General features: G+C 34.7%; 1 protein-coding gene across 1 annotated transcript in view; it reads right to left on the minus strand.

Moving 5' to 3' along the window:
• LOC128176002 (disheveled-associated activator of morphogenesis 1-A-like) overlaps window positions 1-12,668 on the minus strand; it is a 137,166-nt gene that overhangs the window by 97,471 nt on the left and 27,027 nt on the right. The window lies entirely within an intron of this gene.

The raw sequence follows: 12,668 nt of genomic DNA on the forward strand, positions 1-12,668 counted from the left end.
TAATAAAGCACCATCTCCATATAATAAAGCACCATCTCCATATATAAAAGCAGCATCTTCATATAATAAAGGACCACCTTCATATAATAAAGCATCATCATCACATAAAATAGCCACATAAGGCAGCTATGGCGTTCCAAAAGATACCCTTGTAGGTGTGGCGTTCCTGCTGCTCCAACTTCTTTCCCGTTTAGTTTGAAACTTCTGCGCTATTTTTTTCCTTTTTATGTGTTTTTGATCGGTCTATTTTATTTTATTTTATTTTTATTTTTTTCTTGTCTGGTCCTCTGATATTTTTTTATTTGTTCAGTTTTAATTTTGACTTCAAGGAGGTAGGTTGATTTCAGTTCGTGGGATGTATAGGGCTAATGGTGCAATTGCACTGTGAAGACACATAGTATAGTTGGTGAGGGTGTAAATAGCGTGAGCTCAGTATGTCGAAATATAGTGCCGCCTGAAAGGGACAGCCGAATAAAAAGGTACCAAGTCAATAGTACCTCTTACGGGGTTCGTTTTAAAATGTTGCATTTTTTCATCTTGGACTTCTTGACTGAATAGAAACTCGACAGACTTGTTTGAATATTTTATTAGTGTACAATAAACTAATACAAGAACAGAAGTTTGCTTGGGAGTAATGTTACTCCGAGTTCGTTAATAGTATAATTCCCTTCAAAACCTATTGTATAAAACACACACAAAATTACAGGAAACAAAATATAAACCAGTATATAAAACGGAACGCTGTTTCGGAGTAATGTTACTCCGAATCCGTTGTAAACAATGGCCCTTTTTACAATATGCCAAGCGTACAAAATTAGTTCGAGTTGGTCACTAAAAATATATTAGGACTCTATAAAACTACTATAAAACTACTCTATCGTTATCGATTCAACTAAAATACATGGAATTCAATATAAACTCCTGAACGGAATCGGGAGTTTGCTTCGGAGTAATATTACTCCGAGTTCGTTCACAAATTCACCCTCCATAAAATGCCGAGTGTATTAATCACAGTACATCACATCACATGAATCCCTCAAACGTCGAACACACCAGCGTTTTCATTTGCTAGTTCTATGATTTTCTTCTTTTTGAGGACACTTTTCATATAATAAAGCACCACTTTCATATAATAAAGCACCATCTTCATATATAAAAGCACCATCTTCATATAAGAGAGCACCATCTTCATATACAAAAGCACCATCTTCATATAATAAAGCACCATCTCCATATAATAAAGCACCATCTTCATATATAAAAGCAGCATCTTCATATAATAAAGGACCACCTTCATATAATAAAGCATCATCATCACATAAAATAGCCACATAAGGCAGCTATGGCGTTCCAAAAGATACCCTTGTAGGTGTGGCGTTCCTGCTGCTCCAACTTCTTTCCCGTTTAGTTTGAAACTTCTGCGCTATTTTTTTCCTTTTTATGTGTTTTTGATCGGTCTATTTTATTTTATTTTATTTTTTATTTTTTTCTTGTCTGGTCCTCTGATACTTTTTTTATTTGTTCAGTTTTAATTTTGACTTCAAGGAGGTAGGTTGATTTCAGTTCGTGGGATGTATAGGGCTAATGGTGCAATTGCACTGTGAAGACACATAGTATAGTTGGTGAGGGTGTAAATAGCGTGAGCTCAGTATGTCGAAATATAGTGCCGTCTGAAAGGGACAGCCAAATAAAAAGGTACCAAGTCAATAGTACCTTTTACGGGGTTCGTTTTAAAATGTTGCATTTTTTCATCTTGGACTTCTTGACTGAATAGAAACTCGACAGACTTGTTTGAATATTTTATTAGTGTACAATAAACTAATACAAGAACAGAAGTTTGCTTGGGAGTAATGTTACTCCGAGTTCGTTAATAGTATAATTCCCTTCAAAACCTATTGTATAAAACACACACAAAATTACAGGAAACAAAATATAAACCAGTATATAAAACGGAACGCTGTTTCGGAGTAATGTTACTCCGAATCCGTTGTAAACAATTGCCCTTTTTACAATATGCCAAGCGTACAAAATTAGTTCGAGTTGGTCACTAAAAATATATTAGGACTCTATAAAACTACTATAAAACTACTCTATCGTTATCGATTCAACTAAAATACATGGAATTCAATATAAACTCCTGAACGGAATCGGGAGTTTGCTTCGGAGTAATATTACTCCGAGTTCGTTCACAAATTCACCCTCCATAAAATGCCGAGTGTATTAATCACAGTACATCACATCACATGAATCCCTCAAACGTCGAACACACCAGCGTTTTCATTTGCTAGTTCTATGATTTTCTTCTTTTTGGGGACACTTTTCATATAATAAAGCACCACTTTCATATAATAAAGCACCATCTTCATATATAAAAGCACCATCTTCATATAAGAGAGCACCATCTTCATATAATAAAGCACCATCTTCATATAATAAAGCACCATCTTCATATATAAAAGCAGCATCTTCATATAATAAAGGACCACCTTCATATAATAAAGCATCATCATCACATAAAATAGCCACATAAGGCAGCTATGGCGTTCCAAAAGATACCCTTGTAGGTGTGGCGTTCCTGCTGCTCCAACTTCTTTCCCGTTTAGTTTGAAACTTCTGCGCTATTTTCTTCCTTTTTATGTGTTTTTGATCGATTTTATTTTCTTTTATTTTAATTTTATTTTTTTCTTGTCTGGTCCTCTGATATTTTTTTATTTGTTCAGTTTTAATTTTGACTTCAAGGAGGTAGGTTGATTTCAGTTCGTGGGATGTATAGGGCTAATGGTGCAATTGCACTGTGAAGACACATAGTATAGTTGGTGAGGGTGTAAATAGCGTAAGCTCAGTATGTCGAAGTATAGTGCCGTCTGAAAGGGACAGCCAAATAAAAAGGTACCAAGTCAATAGTACCTCTTACGGGGTTCGTTTTAAAATGTTGCATTTTTTCATCTTGGACTTCTTGACTGAATAGAAACTCGACAGACTTGTTTGAATATTTTATTAGTGTACAATAAACTAATACAAGAACAGAAGTTTGCTTGGGAGTAATGTTACTCCGAGTTCGTTAATAGTATAATTCCCTTCAAAACCTATTGTATAAAACACACACAAAATTACAGGAAACAAAATATAAACCAGTATATAAAACGGAACGCTGTTTCGGAGTAATGTTACTCCGAATCCGTTGTAAACAATGGCCCTTTTTACAATATGCCAAGCGTACAAAATTAGTTCGAGTTGGTCACTAAAAATATATTAGGACTCTATAAAACTACTCTATCGTTATCGATTCAACTAAAATACATGGAATTCAATATAAACTCCTGAACGGAATCGGGAGTTTGCTTCGGAGTAATATTACTCCGAGTTCGTTCACAAATTCACCCTCCATAAAATGCCGAGTGTATTAATCACAGTACATCACATCACATGAATCCCTCAAACGTCGAACACACCAGCGTTTTCATTTGCTAGTTCTATGATTTTCTTCTTTTTGAGGACACTTTTCATATAATAAAGCACCACTTTCATATAATAAAGCACCATCTTCATATATAAAAGCACCATCTTCATATAAGAGAGCACCATCTTCATATACAAAAGCACCATCTTCATATAATAAAGCACCATCTCCATATAATAAAGCACCATCTTCATATATAAAAGCAGCATCTTCATATAATAAAGGACCACCTTCATATAATAAAGCATCATCATCACATAAAATAGCCACATAAGGCAGCTATGGCGTTCCAAAAGATACCCTTGTAGGTGTGGCGTTCCTGCTGCTCCAACTTCTTTCCCGTTTAGTTTGAAACTTCTGCGCTATTTTCTTCCTTTTTATGTGTTTTTGATCGGTCTATTTTATTTTATTTTATTTTTTATTTTTTTCTTGTCTGGTCCTCTGATACTTTTTTTATTTGTTCAGTTTTAATTTTGACTTCAAGGAGGTAGGTTGATTTCAGTTCGTGGGATGTATAGGGCTAATGGTGCAATTGCACTGTGAAGACACATAGTATAGTTGGTGAGGGTGTAAATAACGTGAGCTCAGTATGTCGAAATATAGTGCCGTCTGAAAGGGACAGCCAAATAAAAAGGTACCAAGTCAATAGTACCTTTTACGGGGTTCGTTTTAAAATGTTGCATTTTTTCATCTTGGACTTCTTGACTGAATAGAAACTCGACAGACTTGTTTGAATATTTTATTAGTGTACAATAAACTAATACAAGAACAGAAGTTTGCTTGGGAGTAATGTTACTCCGAGTTCGTTAATAGTATAATTCCCTTCAAAACCTATTGTATAAAACACACACAAAATTACAGGAAACAAAATATAAACCAGTATATAAAACGGAACGCTGTTTCGGAGTAATGTTACTCCGAATCCGTTGTAAACAATTGCCCTTTTTACAATATGCCAAGCGTACAAAATTAGTTCGAGTTGGTCACTAAAAATATATTAGGACTCTATAAAACTACTATAAAACTACTCTATCGTTATCGATTCAACTAAAATACATGGAATTCAATATAAACTCCTGAACGGAATCGGGAGTTTGCTTCGGAGTAATATTACTCCGAGTTCGTTCACAAATTCACCCTCCATAAAATGCCGAGTGTATTAATCACAGTACATCACATCACATGAATTCCTCAAACGTCGAACACACCAGCGTTTTCATTTGCTAGTTCTATGATTTTCTTCTTTTTGGGGACACTTTTCATATAATAAAGCACCACTTTCATATAATAAAGCACCATCTTCATATATAAAAGCACCATCTTCATATAAGAGAGCACCATCTTCATATAATAAAGCACCATCTTCATATAATAAAGCACCATCTTCATATATAAAAGCAGCATCTTCATATAATAAAGGACCACCTTCATATAATAAAGCATCATCATCACATAAAATAGCCACATAAGGCAGCTATGGCGTTCCAAAAGATACCCTTGTAGGTGTGGCGTTCCTGCTGCTCCAACTTCTTTCCCGTTTAGTTTGAAACTTCTGCGCTATTTTCTTCCTTTTTATGTGTTTTTGATCGATTTTATTTTCTTTTATTTTAATTTTATTTTTTTCTTGTCTGGTCCTCTGATATTTTTTTATTTGTTCAGTTTTAATTTTGACTTCAAGGAGGTAGGTTGATTTCAGTTCGTGGGATGTATAGGGCTAATGGTGCAATTGCACTGTGAAGACACATAGTATAGTTGGTGAGGGTGTAAATAGCGTAAGCTCAGTATGTCGAAGTATAGTGCCGTCTGAAAGGGACAGCCAAATAAAAAGGTACCAAGTCAATAGTACCTTTTACGGGGTTCGTTTTAAAATGTTGCATTTTTTCATCTTGGACTTCTTGACTGAATAGAAACTCGACAGACTTGTTTGAATATTTTATTAGTGTACAATACACTAATACAAGAACAGAAGTTTGCTTGGGAGTAATGTTACTCCGAGTTCGTTAATAGTATAATTCCCTTCAAAACCTATTGTATAAAACACACACAAAATTACAGGAAACAAAATATAAACCAGTATATAAAACGGAACGCTGTTTCGGAGTAATGTTACTCCGAATCCGTTGTAAACAATGGCCCTTTTTACAATATGCCAAGCGTACAAAATTAGTTCGAGTTGGTCACTAAAAATATATTAGGACTCTATAAAACTACTCTATCGTTATCGATTCAACTAAAATACATGGAATTCAATATAAACTCCTGAACGGAATCGGGAGTTTGCTTCGGAGTAATATTACTCCGAGTTCGTTCACAAATTCACCCTCCATAAAATGCCGAGTGTATTAATCACAGTACATCACATCACATGAATCCCTCAAACGTCGAACACACCAGCGTTTTCATTTGCTAGTTCTATGATTTTCTTCTTTTTGGGGACACTTTTCATATAATAAAGCACCACTTTCATATAATAAAGCACCATCTTCATATATAAAAGCACCATCTTCATATAAGAGAGCACCATCTTCATATACAAAAGCACCATCTTCATATAATAAAGCACCATCTCCATATAATAAAGCACCATCTCCATATATAAAAGCAGCATCTTCATATAATAAAGGACCACCTTCATATAATAAAGCATCATCATCACATAAAATAGCCACATAAGGCAGCTATGGCGTTCCAAAAGATACCCTTGTAGGTGTGGCGTTCCTGCTGCTCCAACTTCTTTCCCGTTTAGTTTGAAACTTCTGCGCTATTTTTTTCCTTTTTATGTGTTTTTGATCGGTCTATTTTATTTTATTTATTTTTTATTTTTTTCTTGTCTGGTCCTCTGATATTTTTTTATTTGTTCAGTTTTAATTTTGACTTCAAGGAGGTAGGTTGATTTCATTTCGTTGGATGTATAGGGCTAATGGTGCAATTGCACTGTGAAGACACATAGTATAGTTGGTGAGGGTGTAAATAGCGTGAGCTCAGTATGTCGAAATATAGTGCCGCCTGAAAGGGACAGCCGAATAAAAAGGTACCAAGTCAATAGTACCTCTTACGGGGTTCGTTTTAAAATGTTGCATTTTTTCATCTTGGACTTCTTGACTGAATAGAAACTCGACAGACTTGTTTGAATATTTTATTAGTGTACAATAAACTAATACAAGAACAGAAGTTTGCTTGGGAGTAATGTTACTCCGAGTTCGTTAATAGTATAATTCCCTTCAAAACCTATTGTATAAAACACACACAAAATTACAGGAAACAAAATATAAACCAGTATATAAAACGGAACGCTGTTTCGGAGTAATGTTACTCCGAATCCGTTGTAAACAATGGCCCTTTTTACAATATGCCAAGCGTACAAAATTAGTTCGAGTTGGTCACTAAAAATATATTAGGACTCTATAAAACTACTCTATCGTTATCGATTCAACTAAAATACATGGAATTCAATATAAACTCCTGAACGGAATCGGGAGTTTGCTTCGGAGTAATATTACTCCGAGTTCGTTCACAAATTCACCCTCCATAAAATGCCGAGTGTATTAATCACAGTACATCACATCACATGAATCCCTCAAACGTCGAACACACCAGCGTTTTCATTTGCTAGTTCTATGATTTTCTTCTTTTTTGGGACACTTTTCATATAATAAAGCACCACTTTCATATAATAAAGCACCATCTTCATATATAAAAGCACCATCTTCATATAAGAGAGCACCATCTTCATATACAAAAGCACCATCTTCATATAATAAAGCACCATCTCCATATAATAAAGCACCATCTCCATATATAAAAGCAGCATCTTCATATAATAAAGGACCACCTTCATATAATAAAGCATCATCATCACATAAAATAGCCACATAAGGCAGCTATGGCGTTCCAAAAGATACCCTTGTAGGTGTGGCGTTCCTGCTGCTCCAACTTCTTTCCCGTTTAGTTTGAAACTTCTGCGCTATTTTCTTCCTTTTTATGTGTTTTTGATCGGTCTATTTTATTTTATTTTATTTTTATTTTTTTCTTGTCTGGTCCTCTGATACTTTTTTTATTTGTTCAGTTTTAATTTTGACTTCAAGGAGGTAGGTTGATTTCAGTTCGTGGGATGTATAGGGCTAATGGTGCAATTGCACTGTGAAGACACATAGTATAGTTGGTGAGGGTGTAAATAGCGTGAGCTCAGTATGTCGAAATATAGTGCCGCCTGAAAGGGACAGCCGAATAAAAAGGTACCAAGTCAATAGTACCTCTTACGGGGTTCGTTTTAAAATGTTGCATTTTTTCATCTTGGACTTCTTGACTGAATAGAAACTCGACAGACTTGTTTGAATATTTTATTAGTGTACAATAAACTAATACAAGAACAGAAGTTTGCTTGGGAGTAATGTTACTCCGAGTTCGTTAATAGTATAATTCCCTTCAAAACCTATTGTATAAAACACACACAAAATTACAGGAAACAAAATATAAACCAGTATATAAAACGGAACGCTGTTTCGGAGTAATGTTACTCCGAATCCGTTGTAAACAATGGCCCTTTTTACAATATGCCAAGCGTACAAAATTAGTTCGAGTTGGTCACTAAAAATATATTAGGACTCTATAAAACTACTATAAAATTACTCTATCGTTATCGATTCAACTAAAATACATGGAATTCAATATAAACTCCTGAACGGAATCGGGAGTTTGCTTCGGAGTAATATTACTCCGAGTTCGTTCACAAATTCACCCTCCATAAAATGCCGAGTGTATTAATCACAGTACATCACATCACATGAATCCCTCAAACGTCGAACACACCAGCGTTTTCATTTGCTAGTTCTATGACTTTCTTCTTTTTGGGGACACTTTTCATATAATAAAGCACCACTTTCATATAATAAAGCACCATCTTCATATATAAAAGCACCATCTTCATATAAGAGAGCACCATCTTCATATATAAAAGCACCATCTTCATATAATAAAGCACCATCTCCATATAATAAAGCACCATCTTCATATATAAAAGCAGCATCTTCATATAATAAAGGACCACCTTCATATAATAAAGCATCATCATCACATAAAATAGCCACATAAGGCAGCTATGGCGTTCCAAAAGATACCCTTGTAGGTGTGGCGTTCCTGCTGCTCCAACTTCTTTCCCGTTTAGTTTGAAACTTCTGCGCTATTTTCTTCCTTTTTATGTGTTTTTGATCGGTCTATTTTATTTTATTTTATTTTTATTTTTTTCTTGTCTGGTCCTCTGATACTTTTTTTATTTGTTCAGTTTTAATTTTGACTTCAAGGAGGTAGGTTGATTTCAGTTCGTGGGATGTATAGGGCTAATGGTGCAATTGCACTGTGAAGACACATAGTATAGTTGGTGAGGGTGTAAATAGCGTGAGCTCAGTATGTCGAAATATAGTGCCGCCTGAAAGGGACAGCCAAATAAAAAGGTACCAAGTCAATAGTACCTCTTACGGGGTTCGTTTTAAAATGTTGCATTTTTTCATCTTGGACTTCTTGACTGAATAGAAACTCGACAGACTTGTTTGAATATTTTATTAGTGTACAATAAACTAATACAAGAACAGAAGTTTGCTTGAGAGTAATGTTACTCCGAGTTCGTTAATAGTATAATTCCCTTCAAAACCTATTGTATAAAACACACACAAAATTACAGGAAACAAAATATAAACCAGTATATAAAACGGAACGCTGTTTCGGAGTAATGTTACTCCGAATCCGTTGTAAACAATGGCCCTTTTTACAATATGCCAAGCGTACAAAATTAGTTCGAGTTGGTCACTAAAAATATATTAGGACTCTATAAAACTACTCTATCGTTATCGATTCAACTAAAATACATGGAATTCAATATAAACTCCTGAACGGAATCGGGAGTTTGCTTCGGAGTAATATTACTCCGAGTTCGTTCACAAATTCACCCTCCATAAAATGCCGAGTGTATTAATCACAGTACATCACATCACATGAATCCCTCAAACGTCGAACACACCAGCGTTTTCATTTGCTAGTTCTATGATTTTCTTCTTTTTTGGGACACTTTTCATATAATAAAGCACCACTTTCATATAATAAAGCACCATCTTCATATATAAAAGCACCATCTTCATATAAGAGAGCACCATCTTCATATACAAAAGCACCATCTTCATATAATAAAGCACCATCTCCATATAATAAAGCACCATCTCCATATATAAAAGCAGCATCTTCATATAATAAAGGACCACCTTCATATAATAAAGCATCATCATCACATAAAATAGCCACATAAGGCAGCTATGGCGTTCCAAAAGATACCCTTGTAGGTGTGGCGTTCCTGCTGCTCCAACTTCTTTCCCGTTTAGTTTGAAACTTCTGCGCTATTTTCTTCCTTTTTATGTGTTTTTGATCGGTCTATTTTATTTTATTTTATTTTTATTTTTTTCTTGTCTGGTCCTCTGATACTTTTTTTATTTGTTCAGTTTTAATTTTGACTTCAAGGAGGTAGGTTGATTTCAGTTCGTGGGATGTATAGGGCTAATGGTGCAATTGCACTGTGAAGACACATAGTATAGTTGGTGAGGGTGTAAATAGCGTAAGCTCAGTATGTCGAAATATAGTGCCGTCTGAAAGGGACAGCCAAATAAAAAGGTACCAAGTCAATAGTACCTTTTACGGGGTTCGTTTTAAAATGTTGCATTTTTTCATCTTGGACTTCTTGACTGAATAGAAACTCGACAGACTTGTTTGAATATTTTATTAGTGTACAATAAACTAATACAAGAACAGAAGTTTGCTTGGGAGTAATGTTACTCCGAGTTCGTTAATAGTATAATTCCCTTCAAAACCTATTGTATAAAACACACACAAAATTACAGGAAACAAAATATAAACCAGTATATAAAACGGAACGCTGTTTCGGAGTAATGTTACTCCGAATCCGTTGTAAACAATTTCCCTTTTTACAATATGCCAAGCGTACAAAATTAGTTCGAGTTGGTCACTAAAAATATATTAGGACTCTATAAAACTACTATAAAACTACTCTATCGTTATCGATTCAACTAAAATACATGGAATTCAATATAAACTCCTGAACGGAATCGGGAGTTTGCTTCGGAGTAATATTACTCCGAGTTCGTTCACAAATTCACCCTCCATAAAATGCCGAGTGTATTAATCACAGTACATCACATCACATGAATCCCTCAAACGTCGAACACACCAGCGTTTTCATTTGCTAGTTCTATGACTTTCTTCTTTTTGGGGACACTTTTCATATAATAAAGCACCACTTTCATATAATAAAGCACCATCTTCATATATAAAAGCACCATCTTCATATAAGAGAGCACCATCTTCATATACAAAAGCACCATCTTCATATAATAAAGCACCATCTCCATATAATAAAGCACCATCTCCATATATAAAAGCAGCATCTTCATATAATAAAGGACCACCTTCATATAATAAAGCATCATCATCACATAAAATAGCCACATAAGGCAGCTATGGCGTTCCAAAAGATACCCTTGTAGGTGTGGCGTTCCTGCTGCTCCAACTTCTTTCCCGTTTAGTTTGAAACTTCTGCGCTATTTTTTTCCTTTTTATGTGTTTTTGATCGGTCTATTTTATTTTATTTTATTTTTATTTTTTTCTTGTCTGGTCCTCTGATATTTTTTTATTTGTTCAGTTTTAATTTTGACTTCAAGGAGGTAGGTTGATTTCAGTTCGTGACAGCTATGGCGTTCCAAAAGATACCCTTGTAGGTGTGGCGTTCCTGCTGCTCCAACTTCTTTCCCGTTTAGTTTGAAACTTCTGCGCTATTTTCTTCCTTTTTATGTGTTTTTGATCGGTCTATTTTATTTTATTTTATTTTTATTTTTTTCTTGTCTGGTCCTCTGATATTTTTTTATTTGTTCAGTTTTAATTTTGACTTCAAGGAGGTAGGTTGATTTCAGTTCGTTGGATGTATAGGGCTAATGGTGCAATTGCACTGTGAAGACACATAGTATAGTTGGTGAGGGTGTAAATAGCGTGAGCTCAGTATGTCGAAATATAGTGCCGCCTGAAAGGGACAGCCGAATAAAAAGGTACCAAGTCAATAGTACCTCTTACGGGGTTCGTTTTAAAATGTTGCATTTTTTCATCTTGGACTTCTTGACTGAATAGAAACTCGACAGACTTGTTTGAATATTTTATTAGTGTACAATAAACTAATACAAGAACAGAAGTTTGCTTGGGAGTAATGTTACTCCGAGTTCGTTAATAGTATAATTCCCTTCAAAACCTATTGTATAAAACACACACAAAATTACAGGAAACAAAATATAAACCAGTATATAAAACGGAACGCTGTTTCGGAGTAATGTTACTCCGAATCCGTTGTAAACAATGGCCCTTTTTACAATATGCCAAGCGTACAAAATTAGTTCGAGTTGGTCACTAAAAATATATTAGGACTCTATAAAACTACTATAAAACTACTCTATCGTTATCGATTCAACTAAAATACATGGAATTCAATATAAACTCCTGAACGGAATCGGGAGTTTGCTTCGGAGTAATATTACTCCGAGTTCGTTCACAAATTCACCCTCCATAAAATGCCGAGTGTGTAAAATTCCTTCACGCCCCTCACTAATATTGCGTTAAAACCAAAACATTTAGAAATCAACTTACAATGTTTAAACACTTCAAATAAAATTCAAGAATATAATTCAGAGTACTGATACTTCAACTTTGTTTTCTGTAGAATTTATTTCCTAATATTCTGTACAAAAAACCCCTAATAATACGACTGATTCAACAATCAATATACATATCAAGACATAGAAATATAAACTACAGAACAAAATCTTAAGCTTGCTTCGGAGTAATGTTACTCCAACCTTGTTTCTTAAACTAACCCTAAGCTTAATTTCATAGGCTTTGGAACTTGGGGTGGGGGGAGGGGGGTAACCCAGTTTAATTAGTGTAAAATAAACCAATACAAGACCAGAAGCTCGCTTGGGAGTAATGTTACTCCGAGTTCGTTAACAATATAATTCCCTTCAAAATAGATTGTTTAAAACACACACAAAATTACAGGAAAAAAAATTAACCGTTGTTTCGGAGTAATGTTACTCCGAATCCGTTGTAAACACTTTCTCTTTTTACAATATGCCGAGTGTACAAAATAAGTTCGAGTTGGTCACTAAAA

The sequence above is a fragment of the Crassostrea angulata genome, chromosome 3 (assembly GCF_025612915.1).
Source record: "Crassostrea angulata isolate pt1a10 chromosome 3, ASM2561291v2, whole genome shotgun sequence".
NCBI lineage: Eukaryota > Metazoa > Mollusca > Bivalvia > Ostreida > Ostreidae > Magallana > Magallana angulata.